We start from the raw sequence: 24,677 nt of genomic DNA, 5'->3' as shown, positions 1-24,677 counted from the left end.
AAAAAAGGAAAGAAACGCCAGCCAGAGATTTTTTTTTTGAGTCGAACTCGCGCTAGAAGATCAAGGGGGGCTGGAAAGCAAATTTTTTAAAAATGTAAACCTTCGCTCAAAACTGAGCGATAACCCGAAGGGGGAAAAAAAAAAGGAGAGAAAAAAGGAAGGGAAAATCCAACAAAAAGACCAAAACTTATAAAACAGATGTATGCTTGGCTGTTGGGGATTGTTTGGTTGGTTAACTTTTGGTTTGGGTGCTTTTTTTTTTTCTTTTTCTTTTTGTAATGATCACAGGCCGGTGGAAGACAGGTGGGACTGGAGTTTCCTTTTGTAGAGGTACCGTTCACTTGAAAAGCAGGAAGAAAAAAAAAAAAAACCCTGATGGCAATTTAAGAAACAATAGACTCAACTCGCGCTGCCGGCTTTGCTACTTCGTCATTTTCCACTACCAGGCAAGTTTTTCCTCTCTCTCCCTTTTTTTGTTTTTTTCCTCCTTCTCTCCTAACCAAAGATGTTTCTTTGGTGCGTATAGATGAGGAGGACGCTGGTTGCCCTAGACAGATAAACCAGAGAGGGAGAGTGGGGTGGGGAAAGGGGGAGGGCGGGTAGGGAAAGAGAGGAAAGGAGAGGAGAGGGAGAGAGAGAGAGAGGTGGACCCTGTTGAACGGAGATTCTGTTTTCTCCTTGCTAAAATAGAAGTGATTTGCAGGCTTTCCCTATGGAATCCAGTTTGACTCTCCCCGGAGCTAAACACAAGCACACTAACCCCAAGGGGAGGAGGCGGGGCCCGCGCGACAAGGGCCCGCCCCTTCATTTGCATAACGCCATCCTTCCGCCTCGCCGCAGCCAATCGCGGCGCAGGAGCCTGCCGGCCTTTAGCGCAGGGTCACGCTCCCTCGTTAACATCCCTCTCCGGCTGGCGCAGGGGAGGCGGCCAAAGTTCCTCGCAAAGTGGCGCGCGAAGGATCGCTTAGTACCCGTGTCCGAGCTGGAGAGGAGCGGGGCTGAGCTGGGCAGAGCCGGGCAGGAGAAGGGAGACAGAAGGAAGGGGAGGAGGATATTCTTCTCAGCGATTTGAGCTGGGGTCTGCATCCCGGCCATTGCAGTCAGCTAAGCATCCTCGCCGAGCTCTGAGCGCGCTCGAGGCGCGCAGGCTGCGCCCTCCCAGGGTCGTGTCCTGCTCCGCTGTCCTGGGACGTCGGGCGCAAAAGTGGAGGAGATGGGAGAGCCCGGGCAAAAGAAGCAGGACGCGCATGCCAGGCGTCCACCTCTTCGCTTTGAGGAGGGGTGGTGGCTGGAAAAATGGGTGCGTGAGATCGGCGCTGGGAGCTCGCAGATGGCACTACCTCCACGCTGGGAGGGTGGAGTGGACCCTGGGCCCCGGCAAGCAAGGCGCCGTGGATCCCCAGGGAGTGGGGGACCCGCGCTCTGCCCCTAGTCAAGCCACGAAACACCTCTCGCTCCGCCGCTAGCCTGGAGAGCGCCGGCGTTAGGCACTGTCCTCACGTGCTCACTTCTCTGGAGCATTCCGCGGGATAGGTAAACCACCGTTTACCTAACGAATGCTCGCACTGGAGCTGTGCCAGGCTGCGTTTTAAAATTTGCTCGGATTCAATCCCCACCCCCTCATCCCCGCCCCCCAAACAGTTTTTTCCTTAGAGTAGCTACCAAAGCAAAAACAACGTCTCTGATTAGTTATTTGATGTAGAGTTTCTCTCTTCCTCATTCTGTTAAAATGGGGGGCTTGAACAAACCTTCCCCCCAACTTCGGCCTCTGACACCTGTCAAGAAAGAGAGAGATGAAGAAGGAGGGAATGAAGGGAGGAAGGAAGGGAAGATGAAATGATCTCCTCCCTCAGACCTTTCAACTTATATGCTTGTGGCTGGCAAAGGAAATAGTTAGATGTTTCTGGGTAACGTGCCCCATCATTTTTTAGCAGGCTGTAACCTCTAATAAGCACATGGTGAACTTCTGTTTCATTGCCCTCAAAGGAACTCCCTGAATGCAGCCAAGTCTGCTAAGGGCTCCTTCGGGGAAATTGTCTGCCAGAAATCCAGGTCCCCTTTCTGCCGGCCTTTCTTGGCCCTTTAATTTAGGGACCTCATGGGATCAATGATGGAAAAGTACACATGCCCATGTTGAATGGAATGGAGACAGGCAGAAGTTAAACTTAGTACTCTTGGCAGAGCAGGAAAGTGGGAGCCACTTCCATATTCGTAAACTAGTTGAAAGACTGTGTTTCAGGCCTGAGGATACATGGCCACTGTCTTCAACACTGCTTTATCTCTTGTGCACAAAGCCTGCCGAGTTTTATACCATTTAATTTGGACCATTTCATGTGCTGAGCTCTTCCTCCCTGGTACTGTAATTAATGCCATTTCCTCCAAGATGCTCTCGAAGAGATCTGTTTGTTCCATCAGGATCCCCACACCACCCACCAGAGTTCCTGGCACACAGAGGTATGTTGGTGGAAACACTGGAAGGATTATAGGTTTGTGAAGAGGGGAAGGGGGAAGCTGGACATTCTCCATCTCTACAAAATTTAAGTGCACAGTTGAATCTTGGCCTGCTGAAAATTTCCCAAAGCTCCAACTTTAACCTCCAAGGCCCAAAGGGTCCCCAGAGCCCATCCCTTCCCCTTCCTGGACCATCCCCTGCCTTCTCTGAGGGGATCCTTCAGAGAAGGGGGACCAGGAAGCAGAGGCCACCCTCCTATCAAAGAGCCCCAGGTAGCACCGGCATAAGACTGATACCTCCCTCTCTTTAATTGCCGGAGCCTCCATTTCACTCTCCAGTAAACAGTGTTAAGACTCCCAAGTTGAGTCTGGTGAGGTACACACCCCAGTGATGGGGAACACACAATGGGGCATCAGATCACTGCCAAAGGTGACAGAGAAAGGAGAGACACAGCCACTCTGATGACCAGGATCAGTGAGAGTAACACAACAGATGGATTTCTAGGGGGTCAAGCAAATCTAGAAGCACTGTGCAAATGATGTGTTTGTGGAGGGGCCTGAAGCTGCGTGATCCAAAAGAGAAACTGGCCCAGAGAAAGAAGCCTTCAGCAGCCCAATTCCTGCCCCAGAGCCAGTAATCTCCAGGAACCAAATAGGAGGAAGGCAACCTCCACATCCACCAGGCCATGGGAGGAAAAGCAAAAGGGGGCAGGTATCTTTTGCTACGACCAAGTCCATTTGGCTATGCAGAGGCAGCAGATACCTCACCTGGGATGCTGAGTGTACTTTATTTTAACCAAGCAGAGTGTATTCGTAGTTTTTCTTCTGGGCATCCTTGTGCTTTCAACCTTGCTCTCTTACCTAGTAAGAAATGTTTAAGTAGGAAGGAAGCTAAAGAGAGGGTGGAAAAGAGACGAAGAGGGTGATAGAAAACTGGGAACAACACCCAGGCCAGCAGAATGGTACCTTTTTGTGGATTTCCTCTGGTGAATCATGAAGTAGCACTGGCGGTTTTAAACTTTGAAAAATCCCTTAAACACTTTTCAGTCTTCCCTCATGTAAGGTTTGCACCACCTGCAGCGAGCAAAACGTGTGTGTACAGGGGTGACTGTAAAGTATGTACCGAGAATGTCTTCATCCTCTTTACGTTATAGCCACATCCTCTGTGGAGAGACAAACTTGTATGCATAGCATTGCCCAGGCTTTATAGCATGGGTGATATGACTTTAGGGTAACTTATAACGGTAATCACTTATAAGGTGAACCCTGCTTATCAGTGTAATCAAATGGGGAAAGGAGGAATTTTCTTAGAAATGCAGATTTCCAGGCCTTGTCCAGACCTGCAGAATTAGGGAGGAAGAAAGTGAGGGGTAAAGAACATGTACATGAGGAAAATATACAGCAGAGTGAGTCTATATGTGGCAGGAGCAATTGGAAGGGCTTGATATTCCCCTGGAGTGAAGACTCCCTCGGGGCTTCTCAGAGTTTCCTCCGCCTGGCGGTGGGCGCGGTACAGCGTCCACTCTCTTCCTCTCCGTTGCTCCAGACAGCAGACAAGGCTGCCCAGCCCTCGGGGTCTCCCCGCGCTGGGGGCAACTCAGGCCCTGTGCGCAAGACCTTCTCCCCACCCCGACCTTGCAAACCCTCTCACTCGCGGCCATCCCAAGCCTCTTACGTCACAAAGAGATCAATTCCGTTTCCTGGAGAGCATCAGTCGCCGCGGTAACTTCCGGGGAGTGCAAACGGAAACACCCCCGCTCCCCAAAAGAGCGGAGACTAATAAACACCGCCCAGCTAAGACTAGGGGGACGTCCCAGGGAAAGAGGGAATCTTCTCCGCGAGTCCACCCCCAGGAAGCCAGACTTGGGACCTGTCATTTAGAAAATTCCCTCGTTTTGGTCCCCCTTAGGGAGACACGCTCCCAGAAGGGCCGCCTGTCGGGGAAAGGCCCCCTGCCTTTTGCCGCTAGCCAGAGACCAGAGTGAAACCGGAGGAAATATGCCTCCTCCAAAGCTGGGAAGAAGGGAAAAGGGAAAGACGGGGCGATGAAGGCCAAAGTCTCCGAAGGCGGCCCTGCTGGAGTCACGGGCAGGGTTGGACAGAGGCCAAGGCACTGCCCCAGAGAGGAGAGGGATAGGTGGGTGCAGGGTGGTGGCCCGGGGCCCTGGGAAAGAGAGGACCTGAGCGGGACGCAGCTCCGCAGCGGCCCCTGATCAGCACCCAGACGCTGGCGGGGGTGGTCAAACAACGGGTCCCGGTCGCCCGCGGCAAAACCCTGCCCCTGCCCTCCTAATGCCTCTACGCGCTGCCCTGGCCATGGTTCCACCGGAAATCGTCTGTCCTCCCTCCTTGCTGTCAGTCCTCTCCGGCAAGCGGCAAAGGGAAGGGGGCATTTCCCTGGACCATGAACCCTGATTCCGACCCCCAGCGCTGCAGAGAAGCCCCGATTTGCGCCCAGTCCGGCTGATACTTCCAGACCCTGGGAGCGTGCCTCTTCCCACAGCACGGACAGGGAAACTGAGGCCTAGAGAGGGACAGAGTCACCCACAGAGAGCTAGGAGGTAGAGGTCAGGCAAATAACACTGCTGGGGCTCTGGCTTTGGAGCGCTTAGTCTGCTGGGACGAGGGCTTGAGGCCAGGGGTTCTAATGAACCTTTCCCGAATCGAACCTGCAGACTCTCGGGTTTCCTCAGGGGTGGTCCCCAGATAAGAATAGATCCCATTTGTTGAAGGTTTTTTGGGCATAAACTCACTGAAGTCCCACAACAGACAAACGAGGCAGGTAAGATCACCCCTATTTTACAGGTGAGAAAACTGACGCTCTGTGATTAAAATGAAACTTGCCCACAGCTGCATTGCTAGTAAACTCACCGAGCCGAAATTTCTCCAGAGCCTATGTATGCTCTGAACCTTGGATCCAAACCACTCACCCAGCTTCGGTGCTCATCTCCCGCATTCGCCTTGGTGCTTGACCCCATGGCTCGAAGATCCCTTTAGCTCTCGGGCCTGTAGGTATCCTGGATGACAAAGGAGCGTGGGCGCAAGCTGTCCCCCCGAAGGTAGGCAGCAGAGGGTAGAGAGGACGGTAAACGGTTCTGAAAAGCTGTAATACGCGGACTGCGTGCGCATTCCAGCGGTCGGATACAGATGCCCGCGTCTCTCCGGGCCGCCGGCGGCAGGGCGCGCTAGGGTCGTGCCAGCTCCAGCCCTGGCTCTGCCACATTTGTTATGTGACCTCCAGTTAGCCGCTTCTCCCCAGCCCTAGCTGAAGTTTTAGAGCTCCAGGCGGACGCAAAGTCGCCTAATTGAAATAGACTAAATAAAAGACTGCGGGGATGCCTGGGACGCCCATCAGAGGGCAAAAATCTGGACACCTGCGGATGTGCTTTAATGGAGGAAGGCCACATGGCCTTGGAATGACCATAGCTAAAAGCTGAAGTTACTCTGTGCAGAGACAACACAGTTAGGGGCACTGCCAGAAAGGTCCCAGTCCAAGGCTGCCCCAGGGCGCGACCTTACCCCTCCCCTGACCCTTCCACACAGTCCTCCCCATGGTGGGATTGGAGTCTGATCAGGCTGCTTGATTCTGGAGTCTGAATGGCCCTCGCTCCCCGCACGGAAGGAGACTCCAGGGTGGGAGAACAGGGCTGCCGGGCTGTTTGGAAATTAGCATCCCTTCAGTAGTGCAGATCTGAAAGAAGGAAACTGAGGCCTCCGAGGATTTGGAGCGGAAGGGAAGGAGGAGAAGGCGTGTTTGCTTAGAGGAAAGTAGAAGGTGGGAGTTTAGCAGACAAGTTCGAGATGTCCCAGTCACAAAAAGTTCTCGAGTGTGTTTTCTTTAAGGTGCAATTCACTGGGTGTTTACGCACCACTCCGCGCTTGGAGGTCTTTGCTGGATGTGTGTGATGTGAGTGTGCAAATACGTTTGTACAAACGAAGAGTGGTTGCATACCGTGGGTCTGTGGAATACGAGTCTGTGGCAGAGGGTGAGTGACGTCGCGCACTTGGGTGCGCATGTGTGCGCGTGTGCTTGAGGAGGATTGTTGCACACAAAAGTGAGTACACAAGTGCGTGTATAGTGTGTGCATGTGTCACGTGTAGACATTCCTCCTTTATGTGAGCGGGTGTGCATGCAATATGTGTGCAGAAACATGGTACTCGTGTCTGAGCCTGAGCTCATATGTGATTCGTGTGTCCATACGTACATGTGAAATCCAGCGAAGTAGTCCTCCAAAGATCTCAGGTCCAGTCAGAGGAACGGTGCAGGCAGGCTGCAGACTGAGCGCCCCACGGCAGGCGTGGAAACGGTGGCTCCTTTGGCCTGCAGGTAGCAGGAGGTCGCCCACGGGGCGCAGGAGCCGCCCAGAGGCTACAGGTTAGCGCCCAGCTCGGCTCCAGGCGGGCGAGGCAGGTTCCGCCGGGGTCCGCAAATTATGCGGATTGCGCGCGCACTGATCCCTGGTGGACAGTTCCGCGCTTTCAATTGTTCCTCGCTCACAGTTTCTGATTATTGATGCCGTGTGTCCTAGAAGAGACTGCTTCGGGTTATCTGCGTATTTATTATCTTTATCACCGTCATTATTTGGTGGCTGTATGAAGATGGTGCCAAGCCCACCAAGACCGCCGTGCCCCGCCTCCTCGAGGCTGCCCTGGGCGCGCAGTGACCCGCGGGTGCCCGAATCGTCCCTTTACGTGGAGCCACAGCGCCACCTCGCGACCACCCTGCCTACCTCCCTCCCGTCACTGCCGCCCAAGGCAGAGCCCAAGTTCCCACTACTGGCTTTCGATTCGCTTTTCATTCCTCTTGCCCTCACTAGAATGTTCCACTTCGCCGGAGCCTAGAGATTCCTCCAAACACACCTTTGCCGCCGCACCTTTGTACAGGGGCGGAACGCCTACACCCTTCTCCACCTGGAGAAGCTCCTCTCCTCTTGCAATGACCGGCTCAAGCTCACCTCTTCCGCGAAAACTTTCCAAACCCATACTATAGGCAGTCACTCGCGCCTTTTCCTGATTCGCCTAATGCTCATATCATATTGGACAGGAAATATCCTTTAAGTGCCTCTCCGTCCTCCCTAATCAGTGAGCTCCTCGACAATGTCTGTGGTTGCTTATACAAACGACAATGACAAAAATTAACAATAAAAGCTAGTGTTTACTGAGCGCATACCATGGAGCATCTTATGCAATGTACTGTTCTAAATACTTGGCTTTCATTATCTCATTTAATCTACCAGGAAAACCATGAAGTAAAGCACCAATATAATTTCCCAGTTTTCAGGTGAAGCTAGAGTTCCTGTCCAAGGTTGCACTGAAGATCCCAAACCAAGTTTGTTGGTCTGATGCCAGAACCCACTTTTCTTAACCTCTGAATAAATTTATTCAGCTCTATATCCACAGGCTTTAAGACAGGACGAGGCACAGAGTGGGCATTCACATATTTATGAATAAAGGAACCACTGCCAATTTAAATTCTTTCCTCTCCAGGACAGCTGGATTAGAAAAACACTGCAATTATCAGATACCTTGCTTGAAATGTTAACCACGATGATTTATCCCAAAAGAGGATTCCGCTGTTAACTAGATAGGTGACTTTGTTGAAGTCATTTCATCCTCAATTTCCTTGTTTGTAAAAGTAAGTTTGCTGTGAGGAATAAGTGAGGGGAAAATGTAAAGTATTTGGTACAGGCCCTGATACTGTAGTCCATATTCAATAAAAGTTTGCTATTTATACAATTAGTAATGATAGTTTAGAAAACTAAGGCACAAAACACAAAATCGACTTACCCCTATTCACAGAGAATCCATGGTGCCTCTGTATAAAATCATCTCACTATTATACCTTAATTTTCATCTTGAACATAAAATACATAATAAAATATGTTTGGTTTATTGTGCTTTGAGTGTTAATGTTAACTCTGCTCTGTTATAAAATTTTAAGGGGTGGGGGGGGAAGATATAATTAAACAGCAAATCTGCAGACTCTGACTCTCACCCTTTCCTTTTGCTTTGTAGGTTTTTACCAAGAAGGATTTAAAGAAAGACTATAAAAGTGCTTATTATTCTGGAAAGTACAAAACTCTATTTTTTAATTTTGGGGACGTTCTGGGCTAGTTTTTCCCCCCACTTGAAACACTTTGTTGCTAGTAATACACTAAAAGTTTAAAATTATGTGTCTAAGCAAATAATTGTACCCAAATAAAAGAAACAAATGAAGCTTGTTTAAACATATTCCAGACCTTCAGACATTTCCCAAAAAGGCTAAGTTTTAAAGGTTCAGGGTGTCTTTGTAGAGTGACCCATTAAACAATTACTCTTATTAGCAACTTAAGTGAATATGAACTTTTCTGTCTGATCAGGCTCTAACTTTTTTACTGTCAAATTATTTTAGAAAGACTCTATTGATTGGTATAATCATGTCATAAAGAAGTGATTTCTCCATTTAGCTGGCCCACAATGAATTTCTGGAAACTTCATCCCAGCCCCACGTTTAGTTTAGTTCATTTGTACCTCCTTCCTAGTCACTAATGTATGAAGATGGAGAAGTGGATTCAGGAAATCTTACCTGCCTCAAATCAATGTGTTAAGAGATTTTGTTGTGTAGCTGACAGATATTTCATTACCCCTGATTGGGGATTTGCTTCATACCGATGGTGTGAGGCTCTGGCTTTTTGACAGTTGTGTCAGGTGGCGGGCGGCGGTGGGTCCTGTTCTGTTTATTTTCTTCTTTTTTTATTCCTAGTATGGTAGCCATTAGAGATGCTCACCAAAATTAGGACTTTTCCTCTTCCAGGGGCATAGTAAGGTGAGAGTATTCTGATCCTTCTGCATTTAGATGTGACCTTGTAATCTGCTTTGACAAATGAGGAATGAGCAGTGGTAGCGTGTGTTATTTACAGGCAGAAGCTTTAAGAGCCAGTGTGCATTTCACCAAATCCCCTCCCCGTGTCGCAGCTGCCGGCCACGCCCAGATGGAGTCTCGCCTCACCTGCCACTCTTTGCACAGATAATGTGGAGTGAAGAGCCCTCCAACTCACAGTGGACTTCTAACATGAATGGGAACTAATCTTTTGTTACTGTATGCCCCATCCCAGAGGTTTTTTTTACTGCAGCATAATCGAGCCTCTCCTGACTAATATGCCTAGGAAGGTAGCTTATCTTTCTTTTTCTTTTTGTGGACAATGTGAAAATTCTTCTCCTAGGATGAAAAGTACACTTCCACACCCAATTAAATAGAATAATCAGACAATGAAATTATTCAATGAGAAATTGGTATCTTATTTTCTTACTCAATTCATACACTTACTGTGGATCAAAACATCATTTTGAAAATTCTGAAATGGGGAAATAATTTTAGATATGCAGAAAAGGAATCTCAAAATCATTGCTAGACCTTCACAAGAATTTCCAGTGGGCCCTTTGTCCACTTGCAGATACACAATGTGGGGAATTTCACAGGTTCTGATTAGAAGAGATTTTTATTAGCAATTGTATGAGAGAACAGAGAAACATTTCTTCCTCCATTGTGTTCATCTCTATAATTTCAGGTTGGGTAAAGGGAAAAAATACTTGACTTATCAGCTTGCGTCTAAGGAACATGATCTAGGGCAAATCAATTAACTGTTCCAGACCTTACTTTCTTCATCTGGAAAATAAGAGTGTTGGACAAGACCATCATAGGATGCCATCCAGTTCCACTAAATTAGAACTCCAAGATACTTGGGTGATTTCAGTTTTAGGAATCAGTGCTACAGTAGTACAAGAATCTTCCTGTGTTTCTATCTTCAGCACGATTTTGTGAGACATTTGTAGTTTTTTAAATATTGATCCCCAACTTAAAGCTACTGCTCCTTAAGAAAATAGATAGTGCTTCTTTTCTTCAACCTCACATTTTTTAATGTAGGAATCTGCTAGAAAATTGGACCATATAGATTTGGGGCCATATAAAATGCGTTTTCATTTTCTAGCCAAGAGGAACATTCTGCTTTTCCATTGGAGAGCTATTCTCTACAGGTGTTATGAGCAGATCACCGAAGGAAATATTTCTTGTGAATTTTCAGGAAATTTTTGTGAGAAAATATTGATCGTGTAACAAGTGCTGTAGGGTGAAATCATTACTATCTGTTCTTTATCCTCAGCGTGGTGTGACTTATTACCAGAAGCAATACTATTACCTTCCCTTGGATAATAGTTTACAACTGAGAAGGTGGTTTCACATGAGTTGTTGTCTTGACTCCTCTCAACAAACCATGCAATCGACATTTCTCCCCCATTTCACAAGGGAGGAGCTGAGGTTGAGATCTGCCCTTGCCCCGTGGCTAGTAAGCGGCCAGGCCTGGCTGTAACCCAAGAGCCACAAATGTCCATGAAATTAAGAAAGCTGTCTGCAACTCTACCAGGGAATAGAAAGTGCTGAAACCAGGGCACAGGGTACTACTGTACAGAAAGATGAAGGATGCTTTCTGTTACACACATTATTGCTGTGAGCTGGTTCCTGGTTTCTCTCTCCTCTGGGTACCCCCCCAAAATTACAGTCCTCTGCTTGTAGTGAGGTGTGGTCATTGAGCCAGAGCATTTATTTAGAAGTGAGAGGACCCAGAGTAGTCACTCCCCTCAACCAGAGGCATTACCAAGGGTAGATCCACCAGCTGGGGTCCTGCTGTCCATGATCACAATGAGCAGAGGTCTTGGCCAATATACCCAGTAGACTTAATGGAAACAAGTGATCTAAGCCACTGGGGATTTCGGGTTTGCTTGTTATTGTAGCTTAGATTAGCCTGTCGTGACTGGTAGTTTCCTAATTCAAATATAACTCTTTTGTAAAAGAAAACTATCTCTGTGGGGTGGTCTTTTGTAAACTTGAGTCATATATAGTCAGCCCTCCGTACCCCTGTGCTCTGGATCCAAGGTCGGTTGAATCCACTGGATGTGGAACCCTGTGGATATGGACGGCCGACTGGACTACAATCATTTTACATAAGGGACTTGAACGTCCTTGGATTTTTCTATTTGTGGAGTCCTGGAACCAATCCCCCTCGGATACCAAGGGACAACTGTACACATACCTTTTAAAAAGAAAATATTCTCCTGGATCCCTCATGTTTTTATTTAAATTAATTTTACTATCTTACTTAAATATGCACAAGCATAAAACTAGGGATAAATTCTTTATGCATATGGCACAAACAACTGTGAAAACAAATGACAAAGATAATGAAAAACACCACAAAAGCAAAGATTTATAAATGAATAATAATAAAACGCTGGAAAACATTGTTTTGTGGAAACTAAATTGCCACTCAAATGTCAAGATGGCTCTGAGTTCAAAAAAGTAGGTTCTTTGAGGCTGATAGGTCTGTATAATTATGTCTGGTGAAATGTCTCAATTCTTCTACCATTTTTCTCTTTTTTTGAACCACCACAAAGCATTCCTTAATACATGTGGTGTAGGAAGATCTTAAAGGAGTTATTTCAGTAGCAAATCCACCTCTGTCCCTTTCTTACCAGCTTATGACAATAAAGAATCACTGTTGGCACCAAGAAACACTAACTAAAATGTGAGATTAAAAATTCTATGTCAGTACTCGGTTTTATGGAAATTACCCAGATAAGTCTGACTATGCTTAACTTTTTAATATTATCATTGAAGTGAAAGCCCTGAGCTTTTAAATTCCTGTCAAAATCTAAGAAACTCCCCACTCTCCAAAATATATTGTATATGCCACTGAGCTGTACACTTAAAAATGGCTGAAGTGGTACATGTTACGTGTATATTACCACAATTTAAAAAAAGTTTTTTTCAGAGAGAATAGTGCAAGTTTCAGAGCAAGATCTTCTGACTATCAAATCCCCACTCCCACTATTTTGATGCTGAGTGACCTTGAGGCAAGTTGCTTAACCTCTCTGAACCTCAGGTACCTCATCAGCGAAGTAGTACTGTACCCATTGAACAGTTGTCTTGAGCAACAACGAAGACAGAGTAAATGGAAGAGTCTAGCACAGTACCAGTCTGTGGAGAACTGCTATGTGTTTCCTCCTGGGCCATTGCTAAGACTGCATTTCTCAGCTTCCCTAGCAGCTAGGTATGGCTCCAACGGAGCTCTGGCCAATAAAATGTAGGTGGAATTGATGGAAGCCATTTCCAAATATAGTTTATAAAAACCTCCCACAGAATCTTCCACCCTTCTTCCCCCTTCTGTGAGCTGAATCAGAGAATCCAAGAGAAGACTCCAATGCTATAAGGCAGGGCTTAACAAACTTTTTCTGTAAAGTGCTGAGAGTCAATATTTTAGGGTTCATGGGCTATATACTCCCTCTGCCACAAGTACTCACTCTGCCGTCGCAGCATGAGAGCAGCTACAAAGCACAGGTGATACATACAAATGGATGTAGCCGTGGTCCAATAAAATTTTATTTACAAAAAAAACTACAAAAAAAGTATTCAAATCTGACCCAAGAGCCAAGTTTGCTGACCCCTGCTCTGGGATGTCAGAATCACAGGGTCAAAGGAATCTGGGTCCCTAAAACTGCGCGAGGAAATGCACTTTAATACAAGCAAGAAATAAACTTGTCTTACATTAACTCATAAGAGATTTTAGGCTTTTGTCAGTGTTAGCCTACTGTGACATTTTTGGAGGAGGTCATGGAAAAGACGTGACCTCCTGTTGACCCTCGAGCTGAATAAGGGCAATCTGAGGCTCTCCACCCCCTCCCCTGTCCTTGAAATGTACGTTTGCCCCCATTCCCACAGTGGGAACTGTTTTCAAGGACACGGCCTTGAGAGAGCAATGTGTTGTTGAGACCGTCCGGACAGGATACGTGACTGAATTCCATTATCCCAAATCTACCTAAACTTTTAAGATTCGGATGGGCATGTGCAGAGATCTACCCATCTTGCAGCCACCCAAGACAAGCCTCGTATGTAAGTTCTCTTGCTTATCAAACCTGCCACCTACAAATGTGGAGCCGTCTGCCTCTTTCTTCAGTCTCCCCTTGCCCTCCGTGTACAGGGGTCAGTTTCAGATTTTACCCGGGAAGCTCCTGAGGTTTTTTTTTTTTTTTTTTTTTTTTTTTGCGCTATGCGGGCCTCTCACTGTTGTGGCCTCTCCCGTTGCGGAGCACAGGCTCCGGACGCGCAGGCTCAGCGGCCATGGCTCACGGGCCCAGCCGCTCCGCGGCATGTGGGATCCTCCCAGACAGGGGCACGAACCCGCGTCCCCTGCATCGGCAGGCGGACTCTCAACCGCTGCACCACGGGGGAAGCCCGCTCCTGAGGTTTTAAACCAACAGATATCATACCAACCACATAAGTCCCTCTTCTGCCCTATGTTCCTTTGAAGACAAGGACTGTGGGTTATTCATCTGTCACAAAGCCTTCCTGATACATATTAGTGAAATAAAATAAACACCATCAAATAGATATTCATGTGCATGGGGAAATTAATAGATGCAACAGCTATGACACTGAAAGTCACCTCTGCCCCCTCCATGCCATCACCCTATTCCTGGACACATATCAGTGTTGTTTGTGCCCCATCCCAGATAACCAGAGACACACATTTGGGAGAGAGTTTGCTTGGGTAAAGTGAACAGTTTGGTTAATTGGTTCATTTTATGTGAACAGGTTGCTCCCTCTTACAATAAGTAAGCCCCTGGAACACATTGCAAAGTCAGCTTTCGGTTGTGGCTCGGCTATGATGTACTAGCATGTGATAGCCTGTCACCTACAAACCTGCAGATACCACCACGGCAGTTTGGTAATTTTACCCCTAATTATGGTGAGGGAGGCTGAGACCGCAGGACGTTGAAAAATCTTTTCCAAAATCCTATGCTGGCCATTCCAGAAACCCAGGCCTCTGTGAGTCCCAAGCACCATGCTACCCACGGTTGGATTCTGAAACCTCTGGAATCATCCACCTTCCCTACTCGAAATGTATTTGTCGGGAAACAATTAACCTCAGGATGTGTAATTTGTCACCACTATGTGTGAGTTTCAAATTTTCTCATTACAAGAGGAAAATGAGAAAAATATGTCCTAGGTAACACAGAGAAAAATGCTTCATTGTCTTAACTGCCATTCTAGTTCAATCAAGGAAGGCATTTAATTATTTCTGAACTGCATTCAAAACTCTCTCTCAAGAATATTCCTCTTCCCAGGTGAGTTAACCAAATCTGTGCAAAACATTTCTTGTGTCTGAATACTAAAACCAAACATTTATTGCTCACTTTCTACATGCCAACGCCGAAATTCCTTCCACGTGTGATCTCATTGTTTCCTCGGAGCAAGTCCATGAGGTGGAAACAGTCTTTGTTCTTCTCTGACAAGTGAGAAAACAGAGGCAGAGAAACACAGCGTTTGTGTAAGTTCCAAAGGCCATAAGTGGTGAATCAACATTCAGTCCCAGTCCCCCACACCCAGACCACACTGCCCCCTCCCCAACTCTGCCCTGCTGACTCTAAAGAGAGAGATGTGCTTTCCCCTTTGAGATCGCAATTTCTGAGTAAATGTGCAAAAAGCAATGTGGAAGAAATCACCCACGATGACTCGAGTCAGCTATTCAGGGGTCATTGAGAACCTCTGCCCTCTGGAACTTGAGCTGGGTCATCTAGAGGCTACGGAGTCAGGAAGGGCTGAGTTGGCCTGGCTTCTTGCACAAGGAAAGAAACCCGTGTTACTCCACACCACTACCCTGGGCCCTGGAAAGGCGCCCACCACCTTCACTCAGGGCACTACTCTGAATTCATCATCGCTGATGGAACCCACAGGGAAAGGAAATAACTTTTCTATGATAGATACTTTCAGGTGATTATTATCTCATTTTACTTTTTAAAGAATGAAGAACAATCAATTCACTCTACTCTGAAACTGAATGGCGTGAACACATGTGTTGCATAAATAAGAAGAAGAAATGTTTTCTTCTGTGATGGACTGTGCCCTTCAAAAAGCATGTGCTATAAAACAATAAAGACTGGACTTTGGGGCTTCCGTGGTGGCACAGTGGTTGAGAGTCCGCCTGCCGATGCAGGGGACACTAAAAAAAAAAAAAAAAAAAATACAGTGAATGAGATAAACACCAGATTGGATAAAATATAGGAAGAATTAATGAACTCATTAATTAGACATTTTTAGATATGAAACAATCTAATTTTATATGTTAATTATGTATAATATATAAATATATGTTAAACATAAATTAGAATTTATAAATTAGAATAAACTGTCCAGCATGAAACATGGAGTAGAAACAAATTTAAAAGAGAGTAAGACACAAGGAGGGTACAGATCTAACGTGCGTGTGATCAAGTCCTAGAAGGAGAGAATGAGGCAGAAGAAATGTTTGAAGAGAAAATGGCTGAGAATTTTCCAGAACTGAAGAAACACATTCATCTATGGATCAAAGAGATCCAAGGAATCCCATGCAAATAAATTTAAATAAATCTGCTAAGAAAGTAGACCCTGAAAGCTATCACAAGGTGAAAAAAAAATTGTAACTGTATGAGGTGATGGACTAAACATTATGGTAATCATTTTGCATCATATACGAATGTCAAGTCATTATGCTGTACGTCAATTAGATCTCAATAAAACTGGAAGGAATAAAACAAAAATCTGCAATTAGATGTATGATAGTAAAATGGCAAAAAACAAAGGTAAAGAGAAAAATCCTGAGAGTAAAAAAGACAATTACCTTTAAAGGCACAGCAGTTAGACTGACCTCTAAACAATAGTCAACTATTTCTCAATAGTAATGATGGAAGACATTTTTCTGTTTTTCTCTGCCTGACTTATTTCACTAAGCATAATACTCCCTAGGTCCGTCCACATTGTTGCAAATGGCAGAATTTCACTGTTTTTATGACTGAGTAATATTCCATTGTACTGATGTATATACATACCACATCTTCTTTATCCATTCATCTGTTGATGGGCACTTAGGTTCCTTCCATATCTTGACTATTGTAAATAATGCTGGTATGAACATTGGAGTGCATGTATCTTTTCGAATTAGTCTTTTCGTTTGCTTTGGATATACACCCAGCAGTGGAATTGCTGGGTCACATGGTAGCTCTATTTTGAGTTTTTTGAGGAACCTCCATACTGTTTTCCATAGTGGCTGCACCAATTTAGAATCCCACCAACAGTGCAAGAGGGTTCCCTTTTCTCCACATCCTCGCCAACATGTGGAATCTAAAAAATAAAACAAGTCAATGTATATAACAAAATAGAAGCAGAATCACAGATATAGAGAACTAGTGGTTACCAGTGGGGAGAGGGAAGAAGGGAGGGGAGAGGTAGGGGTATAGGATTAAGACAAACTACCATATATAAAATAAATAAACAACAAGGATATATTTTACAGCACAGGGGAATATAGCCATTACTTTTTAATAACTTTAAATGGAGTATAATCTATAAAAATACTGAATCACTATGTGGTTGGTGGGCTGCACCCAGCAGGCCTGCAAGGCCTATACTTGCCCAGCTGTGACACCGAAAAGAGCCAGGAGATAGCAACAGAGACATCAATGATTTATTGGATAGAGGATCCTACTCTTGCAAAGCAAAAAGGTCCTGAAGCAACAGCGCACCACTTCATGGCAAACGGCAGGTAGGACATGGGAGCCATCTTCGCTACTCAGGGGACGAGGAGGCCACTGTTTATATGGGGAAGTGACGACAGGTTGGTTCATCGGTTACCAAAGTAACCAGCAGTTGCATTACATCCTTCATAGTCCCTCAGATTAATAATCCGAGGGCAGATGTTTCACTTTAATAAACAAGCAGGTGGAACCATTCTGGCCAGCTTAAGGACCGTAAAAACTTATGGAAAAAACTGAAAGCCCTTTTTGGGCAACCAAATATTTGGGAAATACAAATCAACACTACAAAGAAGTACCGGGGGACTTCCCTGGTGGCACAGTGGTTAAAAATCAGCCTGCCAAAGCAGGGGACCCAGGTTCCTTCCCTGATCCAGGAAGACCCCACATGCCACGGAGCAACTAAGCCCATGTGCCACAACTAATGAGCCTGCGCTCTAGAGTCTGCAAGCCACAACTACTGAGCCCACGTGCCACAACTACTGAAGCCTGCAGTCCTAGAGCCCGTGCTCCGAACAAGAGAAGCCACCACAATGAGAAGCCCATGCACCGCAATGAACAGTGGTCCCCGCTCGCTGCAACTAGAGAAAGACCGCACGCAGCAATGAAGACCCAATGCAATGAAAAATAAAATAGATAAATAAATAAATTATATATTAAAAGAAGAAGTATCAGCTCACAACAGTCAGAATGGCCATCATCACAAAGTCTACAAACAAGAAATGCTGGAGAGTGCGTGGAGAAAAGAGAACCCTGCTACACTGATGGTGGGACTGTAAATTGCTAACAGCGCCACTCTGGAAAACAGAATGGAGTTTCCTTAAAAATCTAAAAAATGGAGCTACAGAGGATACTGCAATTCCACTGGTCGGCATATATCTTGGGAAAACCAAACATCCACAAGATAGAAGCACCCCAAAGTTTAGTGCAGCCCTGTTGACAAGAGCCTAGACATGGAGGCAACCTAAATGCCTTTGAAAGGAAGAATGGATAAAGAAGATGTGCTACATATGTACAATGGAATATTACTCAGCCACGAAATCAATGAAATAAGGCCAGTTGCAGCAACTCGGGTGGACTTAGATACAATCATTCTAAGTGACATAAGTCATACAGAAAAAGAGACATCATAAGATAACCACTTAGAGATGGAATCTAAAAATGGATACATATGAACTAACTTACAAAACAGAAACAGAGTCACAGATATAGAAAACAAAATTATGGCTGCCAAAGGGGAAAGGTGGGAGGCGGGGGGGAGGCATAAAACAGGAGGTTGAAATTAGCATGCAAACCCTTCCATAGACAGAAGCGATAGTTGATAAGGAGTGACTGTATAGCACACAGAACTCGACTCAACACACTGTAATCACAGGAAAACAATATACAAGACTGGTAAGAATCTGAAAAAGAGTATACTGATGTCTCTCTGTAAGTGAATCAAGTGGATGTACAGCAGAAAGAAACATAGCATTGACATTCAGCTACACCCCATTATAAAGATAAATTACAAAATAAATAAATAAAAGACAGAGAGAGAGAGAGAAATTCTTACATAATTCGTTCAGGGGCAGTGACCCACCTGGAGTCACATCATCTAGACCCACAGCTGGCTAGGGTCCTAAGGCTGGACACACGTGGGGCTGAGTGGCTTGGAGAGGATTTGCCAGCAAATGCAGTCCAATTGGAGTTGTACTTCCCTGTCCCCACTCCATGGGTTGCAAATCTCCAGGTGCAGGGGAGCCAACTTACAGCTAAAACATGCCTGGGACACCCAGAAGATGGTGGACCGTTTGGTCGGGAAGACTTTGGAAAAGTCGCCACATCTCCTGGTGGTCGGGTTCCCCCCTCCAGCCTCTTTCCTAACAGTCTCCCCACTTGGGGAGGAAGCACCCTGAACAGCTGTTTTTGCAGGCTGGGAATTTGTCCAGGGGATGAAGGGGATGGGGAGTGGGACGGAATGAGACAGAAACCCTAGGTGTTTAGACATGCACATGTCACTCTAATTTCTATTCAGGAAGTGGAATTTCCAGAAGAATCAAGTTGCCCCAGTAACCAGAAAGGGGCTTGAAGCAATCCTGCCTCTTTGGCTGGTTCCCAAAACAGCAAGTTGAAAACTGGTGCTCAGAGGCACTGCAATTCACAAAGCCTGCAGGGCTGTAAATGACACCTATCACAAAAAAAGTGTCTTAGAGTAAGTAAAGGAAAAGGACTTGAAAACAAGGCAGAGTGGCAGCAGCCAGTTTTAAAGAGGTAGATTGGACTTCGCATTAAAGCACATGAAAAGCTACTCAATATGGTCAGTGATTGGCTTGGCCAAAAAGGGCATACGGCTTTTTCCTTAACATATTAGGGAAAAAGCCATACACCCTTTTTTGGCCAACCAAACATGTATGAAATGCAGATCAACTACAAAGAGGTATCACTTCGCACCAGTCAGATTGGTCATCCTCACTTGTCTAAAAACAAGAAATGCGGGAGAGGACGTGGAGAAAGGGAAGCCTGCTAGGCTGATGAGGGGAATGTATATTGCTAACAGCCACTATGGAGAAGTGTATGGTGCTTCCTAAAAAATCTTAAAAACAGAGCTACAGAGCATACGGCACTTCCATTCATGGGCGTATATCTTGGGAAAATCATAAATAGACAGGACACAGGAACCCCAACGTTTAGTGCAGCCCTGTTGCCAAGAATTTCAACCTGGAAGCAACCTACATGCTCTTGGAAGGAAAGAATGGATAAAAGAGATGTGGTATCTGGGTAAAATGGAATGTTACTCAGCCATGAAATGAAGGAAATAATGGCCGTTGCAGCAACTCGGATGGACCTAGATATGATGCTACTAAGTGACATAAGTCAGACAGAAAAAGATACTTATCATATGATATCACTTATAGGTAGAATCTAAAAATGGATACAAATAAACTAAATTACAAAACAGAAACAGAGTCACAGATATAGAAAACAAAATTATGGGTGCCAAGGGGAAAGGTGGAAGTGGGGAGGAATAACCCAGGAGGTTGAAATTAGCACGCATACCGTTCCATAGACAAAAGCAGTACTTGTTAAGGACTTACTGAACAGCACACAGACCTCGACTCAACACACTGTAATCATAAGAATATACAAGACTGCTAAGAGTATATAAATGTCTCTCTGCAAGTGAAATAAGTTGGTGTATACCAGAAAGAAATACAGCATTGCAGATCAGGTATACTCCAGTATAAAAATAAAGATAAATTACAAAAAGAGAGAGAAAGAGAGAGATGCTAAATTCGTTCAGGGAGCTGACCCAACCTGGTGTCACATCATCTAGACCCAAAGCTGGCTAGGTACCTAAGGGTGGACACTCATGGGGATGACCGAGCTAGTGAGGATGTGCAAACACATGCAGCACCATTGGAGTTGTACTGCCTTGTCGCCACACCAGGGGTCCCAAATCTCCAGGTGCAGAGGAGCCAACCTAGCAAAAACATGCCTGGGACATCAAGAGTATGGTGGACCGTCTGGGCGGAAGAGTTTGGAAAAGTCACCCCATCTCCACATCTCCTGGTGGTGGGGTTCCCCCTCCAGCCTCTTTCCTTAGAGCCTCCCCACCTAGAGAAGAGAGCACCCTCAAAAGCTGGTTTTGCACGGCTTGGAATTTGTCTGGGACATGAATGGGAAGGGGGAGAAGGAATGAGACACAAGCCCAAGGGTGTTTGGATAGGCACATGTCACTCTTATTTCCAATCAGGAAGAGGGATTTCCCGAAGGCTCAGGTTGCCCCAGTAACCACAATGGGGTTTGAAGCAATCCTGCCATTTTGAGGCCATATCCCTAAACGAGTTGAAAACCCGCACCGAGGGGCACTGCAATTCACAAAGCCTGCAGGTCTGTAAATGAAACCTATCATCAAAAAATGTCTTGGGGTAAGTTATCGAAAAGGACTTGAAAGCAAGGCAGAATTGCAGGAACGGGCTTTCAAGAGGTAGATGGACTTGCCGTTAAAGCACATGAAAACTGCTCAACATCGCAAATGACTCAGCTGGCCAAAAAAGGCAAATGAATTTTTCTCTGATATGTTGAAGAAAAAACCGTATGCCCTTCTTGGCCAGCCAATTAGGCAGGAAATGCAAATCAACACTACAAAGAGGTATCACTTTGCACCAGTCAGAATGGCCGTCCTCAGAAATTCTAAAAGCCAGAAGTGCAGGAGAGGCGTGGAGAAAAGGGAACCAAGCTGCGCCGACGGTGGGAATGTAAATTGTTAAAAGCCACTCTGGAGAAGTATGGTTTTTCCTAAAAAATCTAAAAAATAGAGCTACGGAGCATACGGCACTACCAACCCTGGGCGTATATCTTGGGAAAATCATAAATCGACAGGAAACAGGCACCCCAACGTTTAGTGCAGCCCTATGTGCAAGAGCTTCGACTTGGAAGCAACCTAAATGTCCTTGGAAGGAAAAAATGGGTAAAAAAGATGTGGTACTTATGTACAATGGAATATTACTCAGCCATGAAATGAAGGAAATAAGGTCAGTTGCAGCAAATTGCATGGACCTATGTACGATCATACTAAGTGACATAAGTCAGACAGAGAAGGAGACTTAGCATATAATATCACTTACAGGGGACATCTAAAAATATTAGTTTCATCTGAAAATGTTTTACACTCCTGAGCTGTTCCTTCTCAGGCCTAAAAAGAGCTCTCACATGAAGGAGACCCAGTGGGGCTGTCACACCCTCCCCCACTCCTGATGCTGAGTTTGGGAGAATGAACCCCCTTGACTGGGCGATGGGACCCTGTGAGGAAAGAGGTGGCGGCCCCATCCAAGTCGGGGCCTGGCTGAGAGATGGGAACACAGGAGCCAAGTTCAGGGACTGGAGGCCAGGCCAACAGGAGGGGCACCCCCAGCCTTGGCCGGGCTCTCCAACTGTGACATTGTAGCTCTAGGGGACCTGGGGCAGGTGACTGAATGTAATGGGGGTCTAAGCTGGACCCTGAATGGGGCTTAAAGAAGGTGTGAAGGATGTTACTGAGGCAGTGACAGTCATTGGAAGACAGACTCTGTGTCAGGATGTCCTGCTCCATCCATTTAAATCCCTGAGATCTGTGACCTTTACGTGGCTATGCAGGATTGTTAGAGCAGCTGCGTGTGGATATATCTGGGCACGATTCAGTCGGCAACCAACCTGCAAGTGGTTCCAGCAAACACACAGGTGTGTGCACAGGCAGACACAGCACACACACAGACACATGCACGTGCACAGCACAAATATATCCACTCACTAGCATGTGAACACACACGCACGCATATGCCCGTGCATACACTAATGTGTGCCAGTGCAAGCACCTATGCACAGCACATGTATGCAAACAGACACGTGAACATGCATAGCACACACAGGGCATAAAGTGAATACCGTAAAGCATCAGTTCCTGAACACAAGTGAAGCTGACATGTATTCTTCCCTTTTTCTTAGCTTTGATGTTTTTCACAGTAAAAAGTTTAAGAAAAAGTTAATGGCAAATGACTTTTGATTCATAGGACTTTCTGACGTTATTTCACAAATATTATGACGTGAGAAATGAATGTAGATATTACATGTGTCCACTAACGGATGAATGGAGAAGCAAAACACGGTCCATCAATAAAAGGGAATGTTATTCAGCCTAAAAAGGAAGGCAATTCTGACACAGGCTGCAGCAGGGATGAACCTTCAGGGCGTTATGCTCAGTGATGTAAGCTAGACACAAAGAAACAAACAGTGCTTGATACACTCATACAAGGCCCCTAGAGCACTCGGAAACATAGAGACAGAAAGTAGGATGGTGGGTGCCAGGGGCTGAGGAAGGGAGAATGGGGAGTGAGTGTTTCATGGGGACTGTTTCAATTTTGCAAGATGAAAAAGTTCTGGAGGATGATGGCGGTCAGGTTTGCACAACAGTGCGAATTATTTCATGACCCTGAAATGTGCACTTAAACATGGTTAAGAGAGTAAATTTTATGTTATGTGTATTTGACCACAACTTTTAAAACTTTTTAAAAAACAACAGGAAGTAGTCCACGAATGCGACAAGACGCACAACTTCACTAACAACCGAGGGGTTAAAACCATGAGAAAACGACTGTGCGCACACCTACCGGAAGGGCAGACATGAAGACACAGGATCCAATATCAGCAGGACGTGGAGCAATGGAAAGCCCGGTGCGCAGCGGGCTTCTGAAACAATCGGGCCTCAGAGAGCGCACTCCGTGCACACAGACCCACGGTGTTCCTCCCAGCTGAACACAAACCCACCAGCCCTGCACCAGGACACACGGACATGGACTCCGCAGCCACAGGAGCCAAACCTGAAAGAAACCGAAGGCCATCACAGGCGGATGCAGAAATGAACCATGCACGCTCCTAGGAAGGAATATTCCACAGCAATGGAGTACATTGTGTTCAAAGGGAGTAAAACTATAAAAGTTATTTAAAAAAAAACTATATTCACAAGATGAAAGAATCTCATGGACACAATGCTGAGCCATCAACAGCAATAAAGCAGCAAGTACGGTCCACCCACTTACAGACTTTGGAAGTAGGCAAAGCTGGGCTGCGTTATTTAGGGATGCATGCCTGGGCGTAAGCTATGACAAGTCACTGACACAACATCGGGAGAACAGCTACCTCACGGCGGGGGAGGAGGCTGGGACAAGGAAGGGCACTCCTGGTTGTCCACTCATCAGGTTCTGTTTCTTGATGTTTATGATTATTCTTTACATGTATATAACCTAATCCTTAATATGTACTTACAGCTTATCATTTTTGTTTATTAAAAAGGGGGTCTCGGGCTTCCCAGGTGGCGCAGTGGTTGGGAGCCCGCCTGCCGATGCAGGGGACACGGGTTTGTGCCCCGGTCCGGGAAGATCCCACATACCACGGAGCGGCTGGGTCCGTGAGCCATGGCCGCTGAGCCTGCGCGTCCGGAGCCTGTGCTCCACAACGAGAGAAGCCACAACAGTGAGAGGTCCACGTACCGCAAAAAAAGGGGGGGTCTCCCCAACAAAGTAGAAGGAGACCTGCTTCTCCCAGGGAAGAAAAGGACTAGTTTCTACCAGTGAAATCTCGATACCATGGCTGCTTCAACCATCAAGTCTGACAACTACTCCCGTGAGAGGGGCACCGCGGCCACGACACTCAGAAGGAGGCTCTGGGGCCTCAGTCCTGGGTCACTGCCTCTGAGGAGTCCACAGCACCTGGTCAAAGTTCTCAGTCATTCCGTGCACGACCCTTTTGCCTTGGGTGCTCTGGCACAGCTCGGCCGGCACCACTGCTGGGAGAGAAAGAAGAAACGTGCAGAGGAGGGAACCGGGCTTCAAGATGACCCACCTCCTTCTACGGAGACGATGCCACAGTCCCTAAGAGAGGACAGCAAGGCCACGGAATCCAACCTCTCTGCCTGAGGCCTGGCCACACTAGTGCCCCACGCTTCTGATGCCACAGGGAGAATTTCGCAAGGTGCCCTCAGACCACCTGGTTGGACACACGGGGCTTTCAGACACGCAGGTCCTGTCCAACCCGGCGCCTCTGGGGTCACATTCTGGAGGTGGGCCTAGAAGCCTCCAGGTTGTCGCTTTTGGTAGCAGCTTTATTGAGAC

This window comes from Neophocaena asiaeorientalis, unplaced genomic scaffold (genome assembly GCF_003031525.2).
Source record: "Neophocaena asiaeorientalis asiaeorientalis breed wild unplaced genomic scaffold, Neophocaena_asiaeorientalis_V1.1 scaffold30, whole genome shotgun sequence".
NCBI lineage: Eukaryota > Metazoa > Chordata > Mammalia > Artiodactyla > Phocoenidae > Neophocaena > Neophocaena asiaeorientalis.
The sequence above is the reverse complement of the archived record's forward strand: the minus strand, read 5'-3'. Positions refer to the sequence as shown.